Source organism: Camellia sinensis, chromosome 14 (genome assembly GCF_055761805.1).
Source record: "Camellia sinensis isolate YWXY chromosome 14, ASM5576180v1, whole genome shotgun sequence".
In the NCBI taxonomy this organism is placed as follows: Eukaryota; Viridiplantae; Streptophyta; class Magnoliopsida; order Ericales; family Theaceae; genus Camellia; species Camellia sinensis.
In genome coordinates, this window is record NC_138974.1 from 103,484,845 (window position 1) to 103,500,264 (window position 15,420).

The 15,420-nt window shown below is 47.5% G+C and overlaps 49 non-coding genes and 1 pseudogene across 49 annotated transcripts; all 50 read left to right on the forward strand.

Moving 5' to 3' along the window:
* Window positions 1-149: 149 nt before the first annotated feature.
* Window positions 150-268, forward strand: LOC145810536 (5S ribosomal RNA). Its single transcript, XR_014354100.1, has one exon. It is a non-coding gene; the product is annotated as a 5S ribosomal RNA (ribosomal RNA).
* A 187-nt stretch (window positions 269-455) lies between these two features.
* LOC145810733 (5S ribosomal RNA) lies at window positions 456-574 on the forward strand. The gene has a single exon (XR_014354289.1). It is a non-coding gene; the product is annotated as a 5S ribosomal RNA (ribosomal RNA).
* A 188-nt stretch (window positions 575-762) lies between these two features.
* On the forward strand, window positions 763-881 carry LOC145812297 (5S ribosomal RNA). The gene has a single exon (XR_014355834.1). It is a non-coding gene; the product is annotated as a 5S ribosomal RNA (ribosomal RNA).
* Window positions 882-1,070: 189 nt separating this feature from the next.
* On the forward strand, window positions 1,071-1,189 carry LOC145811972 (5S ribosomal RNA). The gene has a single exon (XR_014355500.1). It is a non-coding gene; the product is annotated as a 5S ribosomal RNA (ribosomal RNA).
* Window positions 1,190-1,376: 187 nt separating this feature from the next.
* LOC145811823 (5S ribosomal RNA) lies at window positions 1,377-1,495 on the forward strand. The gene has a single exon (XR_014355354.1). It is a non-coding gene; the product is annotated as a 5S ribosomal RNA (ribosomal RNA).
* Window positions 1,496-1,684: 189 nt separating this feature from the next.
* On the forward strand, window positions 1,685-1,803 carry LOC145811448 (5S ribosomal RNA). Its single transcript, XR_014354989.1, has one exon. It is a non-coding gene; the product is annotated as a 5S ribosomal RNA (ribosomal RNA).
* Window positions 1,804-1,989: 186 nt separating this feature from the next.
* Window positions 1,990-2,108, forward strand: LOC145811325 (5S ribosomal RNA). Its single transcript, XR_014354869.1, has one exon. It is a non-coding gene; the product is annotated as a 5S ribosomal RNA (ribosomal RNA).
* A 188-nt stretch (window positions 2,109-2,296) lies between these two features.
* LOC145810348 (5S ribosomal RNA) lies at window positions 2,297-2,415 on the forward strand. The gene has a single exon (XR_014353922.1). It is a non-coding gene; the product is annotated as a 5S ribosomal RNA (ribosomal RNA).
* Window positions 2,416-2,603: 188 nt separating this feature from the next.
* On the forward strand, window positions 2,604-2,722 carry LOC145811119 (5S ribosomal RNA). Its single transcript, XR_014354670.1, has one exon. It is a non-coding gene; the product is annotated as a 5S ribosomal RNA (ribosomal RNA).
* Window positions 2,723-2,910: 188 nt separating this feature from the next.
* LOC145811174 (5S ribosomal RNA) lies at window positions 2,911-3,029 on the forward strand. The gene has a single exon (XR_014354723.1). It is a non-coding gene; the product is annotated as a 5S ribosomal RNA (ribosomal RNA).
* A 186-nt stretch (window positions 3,030-3,215) lies between these two features.
* LOC145811485 (5S ribosomal RNA) lies at window positions 3,216-3,334 on the forward strand. The gene has a single exon (XR_014355025.1). It is a non-coding gene; the product is annotated as a 5S ribosomal RNA (ribosomal RNA).
* Window positions 3,335-3,522: 188 nt separating this feature from the next.
* LOC145812122 (5S ribosomal RNA) lies at window positions 3,523-3,640 on the forward strand. The gene has a single exon (XR_014355646.1). It is a non-coding gene; the product is annotated as a 5S ribosomal RNA (ribosomal RNA).
* A 189-nt stretch (window positions 3,641-3,829) lies between these two features.
* Window positions 3,830-3,948, forward strand: LOC145810771 (5S ribosomal RNA). Its single transcript, XR_014354327.1, has one exon. It is a non-coding gene; the product is annotated as a 5S ribosomal RNA (ribosomal RNA).
* A 190-nt stretch (window positions 3,949-4,138) lies between these two features.
* LOC145809998 (5S ribosomal RNA) lies at window positions 4,139-4,257 on the forward strand. Its single transcript, XR_014353565.1, has one exon. It is a non-coding gene; the product is annotated as a 5S ribosomal RNA (ribosomal RNA).
* A 187-nt stretch (window positions 4,258-4,444) lies between these two features.
* On the forward strand, window positions 4,445-4,563 carry LOC145811855 (5S ribosomal RNA). The gene has a single exon (XR_014355386.1). It is a non-coding gene; the product is annotated as a 5S ribosomal RNA (ribosomal RNA).
* Window positions 4,564-4,750: 187 nt separating this feature from the next.
* On the forward strand, window positions 4,751-4,869 carry LOC145811359 (5S ribosomal RNA). The gene has a single exon (XR_014354902.1). It is a non-coding gene; the product is annotated as a 5S ribosomal RNA (ribosomal RNA).
* Window positions 4,870-5,058: 189 nt separating this feature from the next.
* On the forward strand, window positions 5,059-5,177 carry LOC145810248 (5S ribosomal RNA). Its single transcript, XR_014353824.1, has one exon. It is a non-coding gene; the product is annotated as a 5S ribosomal RNA (ribosomal RNA).
* Window positions 5,178-5,365: 188 nt separating this feature from the next.
* Window positions 5,366-5,483, forward strand: LOC145811051 (5S ribosomal RNA). The gene has a single exon (XR_014354602.1). It is a non-coding gene; the product is annotated as a 5S ribosomal RNA (ribosomal RNA).
* Window positions 5,484-5,670: 187 nt separating this feature from the next.
* LOC145811741 (5S ribosomal RNA) lies at window positions 5,671-5,789 on the forward strand. Its single transcript, XR_014355274.1, has one exon. It is a non-coding gene; the product is annotated as a 5S ribosomal RNA (ribosomal RNA).
* Window positions 5,790-5,978: 189 nt separating this feature from the next.
* LOC145810193 (5S ribosomal RNA) lies at window positions 5,979-6,097 on the forward strand. Its single transcript, XR_014353765.1, has one exon. It is a non-coding gene; the product is annotated as a 5S ribosomal RNA (ribosomal RNA).
* A 192-nt stretch (window positions 6,098-6,289) lies between these two features.
* LOC145810718 (5S ribosomal RNA) lies at window positions 6,290-6,408 on the forward strand. Its single transcript, XR_014354275.1, has one exon. It is a non-coding gene; the product is annotated as a 5S ribosomal RNA (ribosomal RNA).
* Window positions 6,409-6,595: 187 nt separating this feature from the next.
* On the forward strand, window positions 6,596-6,714 carry LOC145812225 (5S ribosomal RNA). Its single transcript, XR_014355751.1, has one exon. It is a non-coding gene; the product is annotated as a 5S ribosomal RNA (ribosomal RNA).
* A 189-nt stretch (window positions 6,715-6,903) lies between these two features.
* LOC145809824 (5S ribosomal RNA) lies at window positions 6,904-7,022 on the forward strand. Its single transcript, XR_014353391.1, has one exon. It is a non-coding gene; the product is annotated as a 5S ribosomal RNA (ribosomal RNA).
* A 188-nt stretch (window positions 7,023-7,210) lies between these two features.
* LOC145809522 (5S ribosomal RNA) lies at window positions 7,211-7,329 on the forward strand. The gene has a single exon (XR_014353082.1). It is a non-coding gene; the product is annotated as a 5S ribosomal RNA (ribosomal RNA).
* Window positions 7,330-7,517: 188 nt separating this feature from the next.
* LOC145811053 (5S ribosomal RNA) lies at window positions 7,518-7,635 on the forward strand. The gene has a single exon (XR_014354604.1). It is a non-coding gene; the product is annotated as a 5S ribosomal RNA (ribosomal RNA).
* Window positions 7,636-7,822: 187 nt separating this feature from the next.
* Window positions 7,823-7,941, forward strand: LOC145811742 (5S ribosomal RNA). The gene has a single exon (XR_014355275.1). It is a non-coding gene; the product is annotated as a 5S ribosomal RNA (ribosomal RNA).
* Window positions 7,942-8,129: 188 nt separating this feature from the next.
* LOC145810551 (5S ribosomal RNA) lies at window positions 8,130-8,248 on the forward strand. The gene has a single exon (XR_014354115.1). It is a non-coding gene; the product is annotated as a 5S ribosomal RNA (ribosomal RNA).
* A 189-nt stretch (window positions 8,249-8,437) lies between these two features.
* Window positions 8,438-8,556, forward strand: LOC145810312 (5S ribosomal RNA). The gene has a single exon (XR_014353887.1). It is a non-coding gene; the product is annotated as a 5S ribosomal RNA (ribosomal RNA).
* A 187-nt stretch (window positions 8,557-8,743) lies between these two features.
* LOC145812087 (5S ribosomal RNA) lies at window positions 8,744-8,868 on the forward strand (annotated as a pseudogene).
* Window positions 8,869-9,057: 189 nt separating this feature from the next.
* On the forward strand, window positions 9,058-9,176 carry LOC145811664 (5S ribosomal RNA). Its single transcript, XR_014355201.1, has one exon. It is a non-coding gene; the product is annotated as a 5S ribosomal RNA (ribosomal RNA).
* A 190-nt stretch (window positions 9,177-9,366) lies between these two features.
* LOC145812226 (5S ribosomal RNA) lies at window positions 9,367-9,485 on the forward strand. Its single transcript, XR_014355752.1, has one exon. It is a non-coding gene; the product is annotated as a 5S ribosomal RNA (ribosomal RNA).
* Window positions 9,486-9,673: 188 nt separating this feature from the next.
* LOC145810483 (5S ribosomal RNA) lies at window positions 9,674-9,792 on the forward strand. Its single transcript, XR_014354050.1, has one exon. It is a non-coding gene; the product is annotated as a 5S ribosomal RNA (ribosomal RNA).
* Window positions 9,793-9,980: 188 nt separating this feature from the next.
* LOC145812158 (5S ribosomal RNA) lies at window positions 9,981-10,099 on the forward strand. The gene has a single exon (XR_014355682.1). It is a non-coding gene; the product is annotated as a 5S ribosomal RNA (ribosomal RNA).
* A 188-nt stretch (window positions 10,100-10,287) lies between these two features.
* LOC145809430 (5S ribosomal RNA) lies at window positions 10,288-10,406 on the forward strand. Its single transcript, XR_014352977.1, has one exon. It is a non-coding gene; the product is annotated as a 5S ribosomal RNA (ribosomal RNA).
* A 188-nt stretch (window positions 10,407-10,594) lies between these two features.
* On the forward strand, window positions 10,595-10,713 carry LOC145810386 (5S ribosomal RNA). The gene has a single exon (XR_014353956.1). It is a non-coding gene; the product is annotated as a 5S ribosomal RNA (ribosomal RNA).
* Window positions 10,714-10,902: 189 nt separating this feature from the next.
* LOC145810150 (5S ribosomal RNA) lies at window positions 10,903-11,021 on the forward strand. The gene has a single exon (XR_014353716.1). It is a non-coding gene; the product is annotated as a 5S ribosomal RNA (ribosomal RNA).
* A 189-nt stretch (window positions 11,022-11,210) lies between these two features.
* LOC145810527 (5S ribosomal RNA) lies at window positions 11,211-11,329 on the forward strand. Its single transcript, XR_014354091.1, has one exon. It is a non-coding gene; the product is annotated as a 5S ribosomal RNA (ribosomal RNA).
* Window positions 11,330-11,514: 185 nt separating this feature from the next.
* On the forward strand, window positions 11,515-11,633 carry LOC145808033 (5S ribosomal RNA). Its single transcript, XR_014351508.1, has one exon. It is a non-coding gene; the product is annotated as a 5S ribosomal RNA (ribosomal RNA).
* Window positions 11,634-11,823: 190 nt separating this feature from the next.
* LOC145810416 (5S ribosomal RNA) lies at window positions 11,824-11,942 on the forward strand. The gene has a single exon (XR_014353984.1). It is a non-coding gene; the product is annotated as a 5S ribosomal RNA (ribosomal RNA).
* A 186-nt stretch (window positions 11,943-12,128) lies between these two features.
* Window positions 12,129-12,246, forward strand: LOC145811301 (5S ribosomal RNA). Its single transcript, XR_014354845.1, has one exon. It is a non-coding gene; the product is annotated as a 5S ribosomal RNA (ribosomal RNA).
* A 187-nt stretch (window positions 12,247-12,433) lies between these two features.
* LOC145810162 (5S ribosomal RNA) lies at window positions 12,434-12,552 on the forward strand. Its single transcript, XR_014353729.1, has one exon. It is a non-coding gene; the product is annotated as a 5S ribosomal RNA (ribosomal RNA).
* Window positions 12,553-12,736: 184 nt separating this feature from the next.
* Window positions 12,737-12,855, forward strand: LOC145810852 (5S ribosomal RNA). The gene has a single exon (XR_014354407.1). It is a non-coding gene; the product is annotated as a 5S ribosomal RNA (ribosomal RNA).
* Window positions 12,856-13,043: 188 nt separating this feature from the next.
* LOC145809645 (5S ribosomal RNA) lies at window positions 13,044-13,162 on the forward strand. Its single transcript, XR_014353206.1, has one exon. It is a non-coding gene; the product is annotated as a 5S ribosomal RNA (ribosomal RNA).
* A 188-nt stretch (window positions 13,163-13,350) lies between these two features.
* LOC145809305 (5S ribosomal RNA) lies at window positions 13,351-13,469 on the forward strand. Its single transcript, XR_014352826.1, has one exon. It is a non-coding gene; the product is annotated as a 5S ribosomal RNA (ribosomal RNA).
* Window positions 13,470-13,658: 189 nt separating this feature from the next.
* LOC145811767 (5S ribosomal RNA) lies at window positions 13,659-13,777 on the forward strand. The gene has a single exon (XR_014355300.1). It is a non-coding gene; the product is annotated as a 5S ribosomal RNA (ribosomal RNA).
* Window positions 13,778-13,965: 188 nt separating this feature from the next.
* On the forward strand, window positions 13,966-14,084 carry LOC145809198 (5S ribosomal RNA). Its single transcript, XR_014352698.1, has one exon. It is a non-coding gene; the product is annotated as a 5S ribosomal RNA (ribosomal RNA).
* A 189-nt stretch (window positions 14,085-14,273) lies between these two features.
* LOC145809891 (5S ribosomal RNA) lies at window positions 14,274-14,392 on the forward strand. Its single transcript, XR_014353459.1, has one exon. It is a non-coding gene; the product is annotated as a 5S ribosomal RNA (ribosomal RNA).
* A 188-nt stretch (window positions 14,393-14,580) lies between these two features.
* Window positions 14,581-14,699, forward strand: LOC145811825 (5S ribosomal RNA). The gene has a single exon (XR_014355356.1). It is a non-coding gene; the product is annotated as a 5S ribosomal RNA (ribosomal RNA).
* A 185-nt stretch (window positions 14,700-14,884) lies between these two features.
* LOC145808125 (5S ribosomal RNA) lies at window positions 14,885-15,003 on the forward strand. Its single transcript, XR_014351600.1, has one exon. It is a non-coding gene; the product is annotated as a 5S ribosomal RNA (ribosomal RNA).
* Window positions 15,004-15,195: 192 nt separating this feature from the next.
* On the forward strand, window positions 15,196-15,314 carry LOC145809172 (5S ribosomal RNA). The gene has a single exon (XR_014352667.1). It is a non-coding gene; the product is annotated as a 5S ribosomal RNA (ribosomal RNA).
* The last annotated feature ends 106 nt before the right edge of the window (window positions 15,315-15,420 follow it).

The window sequence follows — 15,420 nt, forward strand, 5'->3', positions numbered from 1 at the left end:
GCCTGTCTGATTTTTAGCCCATTCAATCGCCTTCGCCTACTTTTCGACAAACTTCCCCCTTTTAAACCATTTCCAGAATATCCTGTTTCATTCAATTTCATTTTTTTCCCCATCTACTGCTTAAAACAATAAAGTCGCGGTTAATCTTCGGGTGCGATCATACCAGCACTAATGCACCGGATTCCATCGGAACTCCGCAGTTAAGCGTGCTTGGGCGAGAGTAGTACTAGGATGGGTGACCCCCTAGGAAGTCCTCGTGTTGCACCCCTTTTTCCACCGCCCCTCCATTTTTTTTTTCCCCGGTCAACCTTTCCGATTTTTAGCCCATTCAATCGCCTTCGCCTCCTTTTCGACAAACTTCTCCCTTTTAAACCATTTCCTGATTATCCTGTTCCATTCAATTTCATTTTTTTCCCCGTCTACTGCTTAAAACAATAAAGTCGCGGTTAATTTTCGGGTGCGATCATACCAGCACTAATGCACCGGATCCCATCAGAACTCCGCAGTTAACCGTGCTTGGGCGAGAGTAGTACTAGGATGGGTGACCCCCTGTGAAGTCCTCGCGTTGCACCCTTTTTTCCACCCCCCTCCCCCTTTTTTTTTTCCCCGGACAGCCTGTCCGATTTTTAGCCCATTCAATCGTCTTCGCCTCCTTTTCGACAAACTTCTCCCTTTTAAACCATTTCCAGATTATCCTGTTCCATTCAATTTCATTTTTTTCCCCGTCTACAACTTAAAACAATAAAGTCGCGGTTAATCTTCGGGTGCGATCTTACCAGCACTAATGCACCGGATCACATCAGAACTCCGCAGTTAAGCGTGCTTGGCCGACAGTAGTACTTGGATGGGTGACGCCTTGGGAAGTCCTCGTGTTGCACCTCTTTTTCCACCCCCCCTCCCTCTTTTTTTTTTCCCCGGACAGCCTGTCCGATTTTTAGCCCATTCAATCGCCTTCGCCTCCTTTTCGACAAACTTCACCCTTTTAAACCATTTCCAGATTATCCTGTTCCATTCAATTTCATTTTTTTCCCCGTCTTCTGCTAAAAACAATAAAGTCGCGGTTAATCTTCGGGTGCGATCATACCAGCACTAATGCACCGGATCACATCAGAACTCCGCAGTTAAGCGTGTTTGGGCGAGAGTAGTACTAGGATGGGTGGCCCCCTGGGAAGTCCTCCAGTTGCACCCTTTTTTCCACCCTCCTCCCCTCTTTTTTTTCCCCGGACAGCCTGTCCGATTTTTAGCCCATTCAATCGTCTTCGCCTCCTTTTCGACAAACTTCTCCCCTTTAAACCATTTCCAGATTATCCTGTTCCATTCAATTTCATTTTTTTCCCCGTCTACTGCATAAAACAATAAAGTCGCGGTTAATCTTCGGGTGCGATCATACCAGCACTAATGCACCGGATCCAATCAGAACTCCGCAGTTAAGCGTCCTTGGGCGAGAGTAGTACTAGGATGGGTGACCCCCTGGGATGTACTCGTGTTGCACCCCTTTTTCCACCCCCCCTCCCCCTTTTTTTTTTCCCCGGACAGCCTGTTCGATTTTTAGCCCATTCAATCGCCTTCGCCTCCTTTTCGACAAACTTCTCCCTTTTAAACCATTTCCAGATTATCCTGTTCCATTCAATTTCATTTTTTTCCCCGTCTACTGCTTAAAACAATAAAGTCGCGGTTAATCTTCGGGTGCGATCATACCAGCACTAATGCACCGGATCACATCAGAACTCCGCAGTTAAGCGTGTTTGGGCGAGAGTAGTACTAGGATGGGTGACCCCCTGGGAAGTCCTCCTGTTGCACCCTTTTTTCCACCCCCCTCCCCTTTTTTTTTCCCCGGACAGCCTGTCCGATTTTTAGCCCATTCAATCGCCTTCGCCTCCTTTTCGACAAACTTCTCCCATTTAAACCATTTCGAGATTATCATGTTCCATTCAATTTCATTTTTTTCCCCGTCTACTGCATAAAACAATAAAGTCACGGTTAATCTTCCGGTGCGATCATACCAGCACTAATGCACCGGATCCCATCAGAATTCCGCAGTTAAGCGTCCTTGGGCGAGAGTAGTACTAGGATGGGTGACCCCCTGGGAAGTCCTCGTGTTGCACCCCTTTTTCCACCCCCCCTCCCCTTTTTTTTTTCCCCGGACAGCCTGTCCGATTTTTAGCCCATTCAATTGCCTTCGCCTCCTTTTCGACAAACTTCACCCTTTTAAACCATTTCCAGATTATCCTGTTCCATTCAATTTCATTTGTTTCCCCGTCTACTGCTTAAAACAATAAAGTCGCGGTTAATCTTCGGGTGCGATCATACCAGCACTAATGCACCGGATCCCATCAGAACTCCGCAGTTAAGCGTGCTTGGGCGAAAGTAGTACTAGGATGGGTGACCCCCTGCGAAGTCCTCGTGTTGCACCCCATTTTCCACCGCCCCTCCCCCTTTTTTTTTCCCCGGACAGCCTGTTCGATTTTTAGCCCATTCAATCGCCTTCGCCTCCTTTTCGACAAACTTCTCCCTTTTAAACCATTTCCAGATTATCCTGTTCCATTCAATTTCATTTTTTTCCCCGTCTACTGCTTAAAACAATAAAGTCGCGGTTAACCTTCGGATGCGATCATACCAGCACTAATGCACCGGATCCCATCAGAACTACGCAGTTAAACGTGCTTGGGCGAGAGTAGTACTAGGATGGGTGACCCCCTGGGAAGTCCTCGTGTTGCACCCCTTTTTCCACCCCCCCTCCCCTTTTTTTTTTTCCCGGACAGCCTGTCCGATTTTTAGCCCATTCAATCGCCTTCGCCTCCTTTTCGACAAAATTCTCCCTTTTAAACCATTTCCAGATTATCCTGTTCCATTCAATTTCATTTTTTTCCCAACCTACTGCTTAAAACAATAAAGTCGCGGTTAATCTTCGGGTGCGATCATACCAGCACTAATGCACGGGATCCCAACAGAACTCCGCAGTTAAGCGTGCTTGGGCGAGACTAGTACTAGGATGGGTGACCCCCTGGGAAGTCCTCGTGTCGCACACCTTTTTCCACCCCCCTCCCCTTTTTTTTTTCCCGAACAGCCTGTCCGATTTTTAGCCCATTCAATCGCCTTCGCCTCATTTTCGACAAACTTCTCCCTTTTAAACCATTTCCAGATTATCCTGCTCCATTCAATTTCATTTTTTTCCCCGTCTACTACTTAAAAGAATAAATTCGCGGTTAATTTTCGGGTGCGATCATACCAGCACTAATGCACCGGATCCCATCAGAACTCCGCAGTTAAGCGTGCTTCGGCAAGAGTAGTACTAGGATGGGTGACCCCCTGGGAAGTCCTCGTGTTGCACCACTTTTTCCACCCCCCACCGCTTTTTTTTTTTCCCCGGACAGCCTGTCCGATTTTTAGCCAATTCAATCGCCTTCGCCTCCTTTTCGACAAACTTCTCCCTTTTAAACCATTTCCAGATTATCCTGTTCCATTCAAATTTATTTTTTTCCCCGTCTACTGCTTAAAACAATAAAGTCGCGGTTAATCTTCGGGTGCGATCATACCAGCACTAATGCACAGGATCCCATCAGAACTACGCAGTTAAGCGTGCCTGGGTGAGAGTAGTACTAGGATGGGTGACCCCCTGGAAGTCCTCGTGTTGCACCCCTTTTTCCACCCCCCCTCCCCTTTTTTTTTTTCCCCGGACAGCCTGTCCGATTTTTAGCCCATTCAATCGCCTTCGCCTCCTTTTCGACAAACTTCTCCTTTTTAAACCATTTCCAGATTATCCTGTTCCATTCAATTTCATTTTTTTCCCCGTCTACTGCTTAAAACAACAAAGTCGCGGTTAATCTTCGGGTGCGATCTTACCAGCACTAATGCACCGGATCCCATCAGAACTCCGCAGTTAAGCGTGTTTGGGCGAGAGTGGTACTAGGATGGGTGACCCCCTGGGAAGTCCTCGTGTTGCACCCCTTTTTCCACCACCCCTCCCCTTTTTTTTTTTTCCCCGGACAGCCTTTCCGATTTTTAGCGCATTCAATCGCCTTCGCCTCCTTTTCGACGAACTTCTCCCTTTTAAACCATTTCCAGATTATCCTGTTCCATTCAATTTTATTTTTTTCCCCGTCTACTGCTTAAAACAACAAAGTCGCGGTTAATCTTCGGGTGCGATCATACCAGCACTACTGCCCCGGATCCCATCAGAACTCCGCAGTTAAGCGTGCTTGGGCGAGAGTAGTACTAGGATGGGTGACCCCCTGGGAAGTCCTCGTGTTGCACCCCTTTTTCCACCCCCCCTCCCCTTTTTTTTTTTCCCCTGACAGCCTGTCCGATTTTTTGTCCATTCAATCGCCTTCGCCTCCTTTTCGAATAACTTTTCCCTTTTAAACCATTTCCCGATTATCCTGTTCCATTCAATTTCATTTTTTCCCCGTCTACTGCTTAAAACAACAAAGTCGCGGTTATCTTCGGATGCGATCATACCAGCACTAATGCACTGAATCCCATCAGAACTCCGCAGTTAAGCGTGCTTGGGCGAGAGTGGTACTAGGATGGGTGACCCCCTGGAAAGTCCTCGTGTTGCACCCCTTTTTCCACCCCCCTCCCCTTTTTTTTTTCCCCCGGACAGCCTGTCCGATTTTTATCCCATTCAATCGCCTTCGACTCCTTTTCGACAAACTTCTCCCTTTTAAACCATTTCCAGATTATCCTGTTCCATTCAATTTCATTTTTTCCCCGTCTACTGCTTAAAACAATAAAGTCGCGGTTAATCTTCGGGTGCGATCATACCAGCACTAATGCACCGGATCCCAGCAGAACTTCGCAGTTAAGCATGCTTGGGCGAGAGTAGTACTAGGATGGGTGACCCCCTGGGAAGTCCTCGTGTTGCACTCCTTTTTCCACCCCCCCTCCCCTTCTTTTTTTTCCCCGGACAGCCTGTCCGATTTTTAGCCCATTCAATCGCCTTCGCCTCCTTTTCGACAAACTTCTCCCTTTTAAACCATTTCCAGATTATCCTGTTCCATTCAATTTCATTTTTTTCCCCGTCTACTGCTTAAAACAATAAAGTCGCGGTTAATCTTCGGGTGCGATCGTACCAGCACTAATGCACCGGATCCCATCAGAACTCCGCAGTTAAGCGTGCTTGGGCGAGAGTAGTACTAGGATGGGTGGCCCCCTGGGAAGTCCACGTGTTGCACCCTTTTTTCCACCCCCCCTCTCCTTTTTTTTTTCCCCGGACAGTCTGTCCGATTTTTAGCCCATTCAATCGCCTTCGCCTCCTTTTCGACAAACTTCTCCCTTTTAAACCATTTCCAGATTATCCTATTCCATTCAATTTCATTTTTTTCCCCGTCTACTGCTTAAAACAATAAAGTCGCTGTTAATCTTCGGGTGCGATCATACCAGCACTAATGCACCGGATCCCATCAGAACTCCGCTGTTAAGCGTGCTTGGGCGAGAGTAGTACTAGGATGGTGACCCCCTGGGAAGTCCTCGTGTTGCACCCCTTTTTCCACCCCCCTCCCCTTTTTTTTTTCCCCGGACAGCCTGTCCGTTTTTTAGCACATTCAATCGCCTTCGCCTCCTTTTCGACAAACTTCTCCCTTTTAAACCATTTCCAGATTATCCTGTTCCATTCAATTTCATTTTTTTCCCCGTCTACTACTTAAAACAATAAAGTCGCGGTTAACCTTCGGATGCGATCATACCAGCACTAATGCACCGGATCCCATCAGAACTACGCAGTTAAACGTGCTTGGGCGAGAGTTGTACTAGGATGGGTGACCCCCTAGGAAGTCCTCGTGTTGCACCCCTTTTTCCACCCCCCCTCCCCTTTTTTTTTTTCCCCGGACAGCCTGTCCGATTTTTAGCCCATTCAATCGCCTTCGCCTCCTTTTCGACAAACTTCTCCTTTTTAAACCATTTCCAGATTATCCTGTTCCATTCAATTTCATTTTTTTCCCCGTCTACTGCTTAAAACAACAAAGTCGCGGTTAATCTTCGGGTGCGATCTTACCAGCACTAATGCACCGGATCCCATCAGAACTCCGCAGTTAAGCGTGCTTGGGCGAGAGTGGTACTAGGATGGGTGACCCCCTGGGAAGTCCTCGTGTTGCACCCCTTTTTCCACCACCCCTCCCCTTTTTTTTTTTTTTCCCCGGACAGCCTTTCCGATTTTTAGCGCATTCAATCGCCTTCGCCTCCTTTTCGACAAACTTCTCCCTTTTAAACCATTTCCAGATTATCCTGTTCCATTCAATTTTATTTTTTTCCCCGTCTACTGCTTAAAACAACAAAGTCGCGGTTAATCTTCGGGTGCGATCATACCAGCACTAATGCCCCGGATCCCATCAGAACTCGGCAGTTAAGCGTGCTTGGGCGAGAGTAGTACTAGGATGGGTGACCCCCTGGGAAGTCCTCGTGTTGCACCCCTTTTTCCACCCCCCCTCCCCTTTTTTTTTTTCCCCTGACAGCCTGTCCGATTTTTTGTCCATTCAATCGCCTTCGCCTCCTTTTCGAATAACTTTTCCCTTTTAAACCATTTCCCGATTATCCTGTTCCATTCAATTTCATTTTTTCCCCGTCTACTGCTTAAAACAACAAAGTCGCGGTTATCTTCGGATGCGATCATACCAGCACTAATGCACTGAATCCCATCAGAACTCCGCAGTTAAGCGTGCTTGGGGGAGAGTGGTACTAGGATGGGTGACCCCCTGGAAAGTCCTCGTGTTGCACCCCTTTTTCCACCCCCCTCCCCTTTTTTTTTTTCCCCCGGACAGCCTGTCCGATTTTTATCCCATTCAATCGCCTTCGACTCCTTTTCGACAAACTTCTCCCTTTTAAACCATTTCCAGATTATCCTGTTCCATTCAATTTCATTTTTTTCCCCGTCTACTGCTTAAAACAATAAAGTTGCGGTTAATCTTCGGGTGCGATCATACCAGCACTAATGCACCGGATCCCATCAGAACTTCGCAGTTAAGCGTGCTTGGGCGAGAGTAGTACTAGGATGGGTGACCCCCTGGGAAGTCCTCGTGTTGCACTCCTTTTTCCACCCCCCTCCCCTTCTCTTTTTTCCCCGGACAGCCTGTCCGATTTTTAGCCCATTCAATCGCCTTCGCCTCCTTTTCGACAAACTTCTCCCTTTTAAACCATTTCCAGATTATCCTGTTCCATTCAATTTCATTTTTTTCCCCGTCTACGGCTTAAAACAATAAAGTCGCGGTTAATCTTCGGGTGCGATCATACCAGCACTAATGCACCGGATCCCATCAGAACTCCGCAGTTAAGCGTGCTTGGGCGAGAGTAGTACTAGGATGGGTGGCCCCCTGGGAAGTCCACGTGTTGCACCCTTTTTTCCACCCCCCCTCTCCTTTTTTTTTTCCCCGGACAGTCTGTCCGATTTTTAGCCCATTCAATCGCCTTCGCCTCCTTTTCGACAAACTTCTCCCTTTTAAACCATTTCCAGATTATCCTGTTCCATTCAATTTCATTTTTTTCCCCGTCTACTGCTTAAAACAATAAAGTCGCTGTTAATCTTCGGGTGCGATCATACCAGCACTAATGCACCGGATCCCATCAGAACTCCGCTGTTAAGCGTGCTTGGGCGAGAGTAGTACTAGGATGGTGACCCCCTGGGAAGTCCTCGTGTTGCACCCCTTTTTCCACCCCCCTCCCTTTTTTTTTTTCCCCGGACAGCCTGTCCGTTTTTTAGCACATTCAATCGCCTTCGCCTCCTTTTCGACAAACTTCTCCCTTTTAAACCATTTCCAGATTATCCTGTTCCATTCAATTTCATTTTTTTCCCCGTCTACTGCTTAAAACAATAAAGTCGCGGTTAACCTTCGGATGCGATCATACCAGCACTAATGCACCGGATCCCATCAGAACTACGCAGTTAAACGTGCTTGGGCGAGAGTTGTACTAGGATGGGTGACCCCCTAGGAAGTCCTCGTGTTGCACCCCTTTTTCCACCCCCCCTCCCCTTTTTTTTTTCCCCGGACAGCCTGTCCGATTTTTAGCCCATTCAATCGCCTTCGACTCCTTTTCGACAAACTTCTCCCTTTTAAACCATTTCCAGATTATCCTGTTCCATTCAATTTCATTTTTTTCCCCGTTTACTGCTTAAAACAATAAAGTCGCGGTTAATCTTTGGGTTCGATCATACCTGCACTAATGCACCGGATCCCATCCGAACTCCGCAGTTAAGCGTGCTTGGGCGAGAGTAGTACTAGGATGGGTGACCCCCTGGGAAGTCCTCGTGTTGCACTCCTTTTTCCACCCCCACTCCCCTTTTTTTTTTTCCCCGGACAGCCTGTCCGATTTTTAGCCCATTCAATCGCCTTCGCCTCCTTTTCGACAAACTTCTCCATTTTAAACCATTTCCAGATTATCCCGTTCCATTCAATTTCATTTTTTTCCCCGTCTACTGCTTAAAACAATAAAGTCGCGGTTAATCTTCGGGTGCGATCATACCAGCACTAGTGCACCGGATCCCATCAGAACTCCGCAGTTAAGCGTGCTTGGGCAAGAGTAGTACTAGGATGGGTGACCCCCTGGGAAGTCCACGTGTTGCACCCTTTTTTCCACCCCCCCTCCCTTTTTTTTTTCCCTGGACTGCCTGTCCGATTTTTAGCCCATTCAATCGCCTTCGCCTCATTTTCAACAAACTTCTCCCTTTTAAACCAATTCCAGATTATCCTGTTCCGTTCAATTTCATTTTTTTCCCCGTCTACTGCTTAAAACAATAAAGTCGCGGTTAATCTTCGGGTGCGATCATATCAGCACTAATGCACCGGATCCCATCAGAAGTCCGCAGTTAAGCGTGCTTGTGCTTGGGCGAGAGTAGTACTAGGATGGGTGACCCCCTGGGAAGTCCTCGTGTTGCAACCCTTTTTCAACCCCCCCTCCCCCTTTTTTTTTTCCCCGGACAGCCTGTCCGATTTTTAGCCCATTCAATCGCCTTCGCTTCCTTTTCGACAAACTTCTCACTTTTAAACCATTTCCAGATTATCCTGTTCCATTCAATTTCATTTTTTTCCCCGTCTACTGCTTAAAAAAATAAAGTCGCGGTTAATCTTCGGGTGCGATCATACGAGCACTAATGCACCGGATCCCATCAGCACTCCGCAGTTAAGCGTGCTTGGGCAAGAGCAGTACTGGGATGGGTGACCCCCTGGGAAGTCCACGTGTTGCACCCTTTTTTCCACCCCCCCTCCTTTTTTTTTTTTTCCCCTGGACAGCCTGTCCGATTTTTAGCCCATTCAATCGCCTTCGCCTCCTTTTCAACAAACTTCTCCCTTTTAAACCATTTCCAGATTATCCTGTTCCATTCAATTTCATTTTTTTCCCCGTCTACTGCTTAAAACAACAAAGTCGCGGTTAACCTTCGGGTACGATCATACCAGCACAAATGCACCGGATCCCATCAGAACTCCGCAGTTAAGCGTGGTTTGCCGAGAGTAGTACTTGGATGGGTGACCCCCTGGGAAGTCCTCGTGTTGCACCCCTTTTTCCACCCCCCTCCCCTTTTTTTTTTTCCCCTGACAGCCTGTCCGTTTTTTAGCCCATTCAATCGCCTTCGCGTCCTTTTCGACAAACTTCTCCCTTTTAAACCATTTCCAGATTATCCTGTTCCATTAAATTTCATTTTTTTCCCCGTCTACTGCTTAAAACAATAAAGTCGCGGTTAATCTTTGGGTGCGATCATGCCAGCACTAATGCACCGGATCCCATCAGAACTCCGCAGTTAAGCGTGCTTGGTCGAGAGTAGTACTAGGATGGGTGACCCCCTGGGAAGTCCTCGTGTTGCACTCCTTTTTACACCCCCCCTCCGCTTTTTTTTTTCCCCGGACAGCCTGTCCGATTTTTAGCCCATTCAATCGCCTTCGCCTCTTTTTCAATAAATTTCTACCTTTTAAACCATTTCCAGATTATCCTGTTCCATTCAATTTTACTTTTTTCCCCGTCTACTGCTTAAAACAACAAAGTCGCGGTTAATCTTCGGGTGCGATCATACCAGCACTAATGCACCGGATCCCATCAGAACTTCGCAGTTAAGCGTGCTTGTTTGAGAGTAGTACTAGGATGGGTGACCCCCTGGGAAGACCTCGTGTGGCACCCGTTTTTCCACCGCCCCTCCCCCTTTTTTTTTTCCCGGACAGCATGTCCGATTTTTAGCCCATTCAATCGCCTTCGACTCCTTTTCGACAAACTTCTCCCTTTTAAACCATTTCCAGATTATCCTGTTCCATTCAATTTCATTTTTTTCCCCGTTTACTGCTTAAAACAATAAAGTCGCGGTTAATCTTTGGGTGCGATCATACCTGCACTAATGCACCGGATCCCATCCGAACTCCGCAGTTAAGCGTGCTTGGGCGAGAGTAGTACTAGGATGGGTGACCCCCTGGGAATTCCTCGTGTTGCATTCCTTTTTCCACCCCCCTCCCCCCTTTTTTTTTCCCCGGACAGCCTGTCCGATTTTTAGCCCATTCAATCGCCTTCGCCTCCTTTTCGACAAACTTCTCCATTTAAAACCATTTCCAGATTATCCTGTTCCATTCAATTTCTTTTTTTTCCCCGTCTACTGCTTAAAACAATAAAGTCGCGGTTAATGTTCGGGTGCGATCATACCAGGACTAATGCACCGGATCCCATCAGAACTCCGCAGTTAAGCGTGCTTGGGCGAGAGTAGTACTAGGATGGATGACCCCCTGGGAAGTCCTCGTGTTGCACCCCTTTTTCAACCCCCCCTCCCCTTTTTTTTTTTCCCCGGACAGCTTGTCCGATTTTTAGCCCATTCAATCGCCTTCGCCTCCTTTTCGACAAACTTCTCCCTTTTAAACCATTTCCAGATTATCCTGTTCCATTCAGTTTCTTTTTTTTCCCCGTCTACTGCTTAAAAAAATAAAGTCGCGGTTAATCTTCGGGTGCGATCATACCAGCACTAATGCACCGGATCCCATCAGAACTCCGCAGTTAAGCGTGCTTGGGCGAGAGTAGTACTAGGATGGGTGACCCCCTCTGAAGTCCTCGTGTTGCACCCCTTTTTCCACCCCCCCTCCCCTTTTTTTTTTTCCTTGGACAACCTGTCCGATTTTTAGCCCATTCAATCGCCTTCGCCTCCTTTTCGACAAACTTCCCCCTTTTAAACGATTTCCAGATTATATTGCTCCATTCAATTTCATTTTTTTCCCCGTCTACTGCTTAAAACAATAAAGTCGCGGTTAATCTTCGGGTGCGATCGTACCAGCACTAATGCACCGGATCCCATCAGAACTCCGCAGTTAAGCGTGCTTGGGCGAGAGTAGTACTAGGATGGGTGACCCCCTGGGAAATCCTCGTCTTGCACCCCTTTTTCCACCCCCCTCCCTTTTTTTTTTCCCCGGACAGCCTGTCCGTTTTTTAGCCCATTCAATCGCCTTCGACTCCTTTTCAACAAACTTCTCCCTTTTAAACCATTTCCAGATTATCCTGTTCCATTAAATTTCATTTTTTCCCCGTCCACTGCTTAAAACAACAAAGTCGCGGTTAATCTTCGGGTGCGATCATACCAGCACTAATGCACCGGATCCCATCAGAACTCCGCAGTTAAGCGTGCTTGGGCGAGAGTAGTACTAGGATGGGTGACCCCCTGGGAAGTCCTCGTGTTGCACCCCTTTTTCAACCCCCCCTCCCTTTTTTTTTTTTCCCCCGGTCAGCCTGTCCGATTTTTAGCCCATTCAATCGCCTTCGCCTCCTTTTCGACAAACTTCTCCCTTTTAAACCATTTCCAGATTATCCTGTTCCATTCAATTTCATTTTTTTCCCCGTCTACTGCTTAAAAAAATAAAGTCGCGGTTAATCTTCGGGTGCGATCATACCAGCACTAATGCACCGGATCCCATCAGAACTCCGCAGTTAGGCGTGCTTGGGCGAGTGTAGTACTAGGATGGGTGACCCCCTGGGAAGTCCTCGTGTTGCACCCCTTTTTCCACCCCCCTCCCCTTTTTTTTTTCCCCGGACAGCCTGTCCGTTTTTTAGCCCATTCAATCGCCTTCGCCTCCTTTTCGACAAACTTCTCCCTTTTAAACCATTTCCAGATTATCCTGTTCCATTCAATTTCATTTTTTCCCCGTCCACTGCTTAAAACAACAAAGTCGCGGTTAATCTTCGGGTGCGATCATACCAGCACTAATGCACCGGATCCCATTAGAACTTCGCAGTTAAGCGTGCTTGGGCGAGAGTAGTACTAGGATGGGGACCCCCTGGGAAGTCCTCGTGTTGCACCCCTTTTTACACCCCCCACCCCTTTTTTTTTTCCCCGGACAGCCTGTCCGATTTTTAGCCCATTCAATCGCCTTCGCCTCCTTTTCAACAAACTTCTCCCTTTTAAACCTTTTCCAGATTATCCTGTTCCATTCAATTTCATTTTTTTCCCCGTCTACTGCTTAAAACAATAAAGTCGCGGTTAATCTTCGGGTGCGGTCATACCAGCACTAATGCACCGGATCCCATCAGAACTTCGCAGTTAAGCGTGCTTGGGCGAGAGTAGTACTAGGATGGGTGACCCCCTGGGAAGTCCTCGTGTTGCACCCTTTTTTCCACCCCCCCCTTTTTTTTTTCCCCGGACAACCTGTCCGATTTTTAGCCCATTCAATCGCCTTCCCCTCCTTTTCAACAAACTTCTCCCTTTTAAACCATTTCCAGATTATCCTGTTCCATTCAATTTTACTTTTTTCCCAGTCTACTGCTTAAAACCACAAAGTCGCAGTTAATCTTCGGGTGCGATCATACCAGCACTAATGCACCGGATCCCATCAGAACTCCGCAGTTAAGCGTGCTTGGTTGAGAGTAGTACTAGGATGGGTGACCCCCTGGGAAGTCCTCGTGTTGCATCCTTTTTTCCACCCCCCTCCCCTTTTCTTTTTTCCCCGGACAGCCTGTCCGATTTTTAGCTCATTCAATCGCCTTCGCCTCCTTTTCGACAAACTTCTCCCTTTTAAACCATTTCCAGATTATCCTGTTCCATTCAATTTCATTTTTTTCCCCGTCTACTGCTTAAAACAACAAAGTCGCGGTTAATCTTCGGGTGCGATCATACCAGCACTAATGCACCGGATCCCATCAGAACTCCGCAGTTAAGCGTGCTTGGGCGAGAGTAGTACTAGAATGGGTGACCCCCTGGGAAGACCTCGTGTTGCACCCGTTTTTCCACCGCCACTCCCCTTTTTTTTTTCCCCGGACAGCATGTCCGATTTTTAGCCCATTCAATCGCCTTCGACTCCTTTTCGACAAACTTCTCCCTTTTAAACCATTTCCAGATTATCCTGTTCCATTCAATTTCATTTTTTTCCCCGTTTACTGCTTAAAACAATAAAGTCGCGGTTAATCTTTGGGTGCGATCATACCTGCACTAATGCACCGGATCCCGTCCGAACTCCGCAGTTAAGCGTGCTTGGGCGAGAGTAGTACTAGGATGGGTGACCCCCTGGGAAGTCCTCGTGTTGCACTCCTTTTTCCACCCCCCCTCCCCCTTTTCTATTTCCCCGGACAACCTGTCCGATTTTTAGCCCATTCAATCGTCTTCGCCTCCTTTTCGACAAACTTCTCCATTTTAAACCATTTCCAGATTATCCTGTTCCACTCAATTTCATTTTTTTCCCCGTCTACTGCTTAAAACAATAAAGTCGCGGTTAATGTTCGGGTGCGATCATTCCAGGACTAATGCACCGGATCCCATCAGAACTCCGCAGTTAAGCGTGCTTGGGCAAGAGTAGTACTAGGATGGGTGACCCCCTAGGAAGTCCACGTGTTGCAGCCTTTTTTCCACCCCCCCTCCCCTTTTTTTTTTCCCTGCACAGCCTGTCCGATTTTTAGCCCATTCAATCGCCTTCGCCTCATTTTCAACAAACTTCTCCCTTTTAAACCATTTCCAGATTATCCTGTTCCGTTTAATTTCATTTTTTTCCCCGTCTACTGCTTAAAGCAATAAAGTCGCGGTTAATCTTCGGGTGCGATCATACCAGCACTAATGCACCGGATCCCATCAGAACTCCGCAGTTAAGCGTGCTTGGGCGAGAGTAGTACTAGAATGGGTGACCCCCTGGGAAGTCCTCGTGTTGCACCCCTTTTTCAACCCCCCCTCCACTTTTTTTTTTTCCCCGGACAGCCTGTCCGATTTTTAGCCCATTCAATCGCCTTCGCCTCCTTTTCGACAAACTTCTCCCTTTTAAACCATTTCCAGATTATCCTGTTCCATTCAATTTCATTTTTTTCCCCGTCTACTACTTAAAAAAATAAAGTCGCGGTTAATCTTCGGGTGCGATCATACCAGCACTAATGCACCGGATCCCATCAGAACTCCGCAGTTAAGCGTGTTTGGGCGAGTGTAGTACTAGGATGGGTGACCCCCTGGGAAGTCCTCGTGTTGCACCCCATTTTCCACCCCCCCACCCCTTTTTTTTTTCGCCGGACAGCCTGCCCAATTTTTGGCCCATTCAATCGTCATCGCCTCATTTTCGACAAACTTCTCCCTTTTAAACCATTTCCAGGTTATCCTGTTCCATTCAATTTCATTTTTTTCCCCGTCTACTGCTTAAAACAAAAAAGACGCGGTTAACCTTCGCGTGCGATCATACCAGCACTAATGCACCGGATCCCATCAGAACTCCGCAGTTAAACGTGGTTGGCCGAGAGTAGTACTTGGATGGGTGACCCCCTGGGAAGTCCTCGTGTTGCACCCCTTTTTCCACCCCCCTCCCCTTTTTTTTTCCCCGGACAGCCTGTCCGATTTTTAACCCATTCAATCGCCTTCGCCTCCTTTTCGACAAACTTCTCCGTTTTAAACCATTTCCAGATTATCCTGTTCCATTAAATTTTATTTTTTCCCCGTCCACTGCTTAAAACAACAAAGTCGCGGTTAATCTTCGGGTGCGATCATACCAGCACTAATGCACCGGATCCCATCAGAACTCCGCAGTTAAGCGTGCTTGGGCGAGAGTAGTACTAGGATGGGTGACCCCCTGGGAAGTCCTCGTGTTGCACCCCTTTTTCAACCCCCCCTCCCCTTTTTTTTTTTTTTCCCCGGACAGCCTGTCCGATTTATAGCCCATTCAATCGCCTTCGCCTCCTTTTCGACAAACTTCTCCCTTTTAAACCATTTCCAGATTATCCTGTTCCATTCAATTTCATTTTTTTCCCCGTCTACTGCTTAAAAAAATAAAGTCGCGGTTAATCTTCGGGTGCGATCATACCAGCACTAATGCACCGGATCCCATCAGAACTCCGCAGTTAAGCGTGCTTGGGCGAGTGTAGTACTAGGATGGGTGACCCCCTGGGAAGTCCTCGTGTTGCACCCCTTTTTCCACCCCCCTCCCCTTTTTTTTTCCCCGGACAGCCTGTCCAATTTTTGGCCCATTCAATCGTCATCGCCTCCTTTTCGACAAACTTCTCCCTTTTAAACCA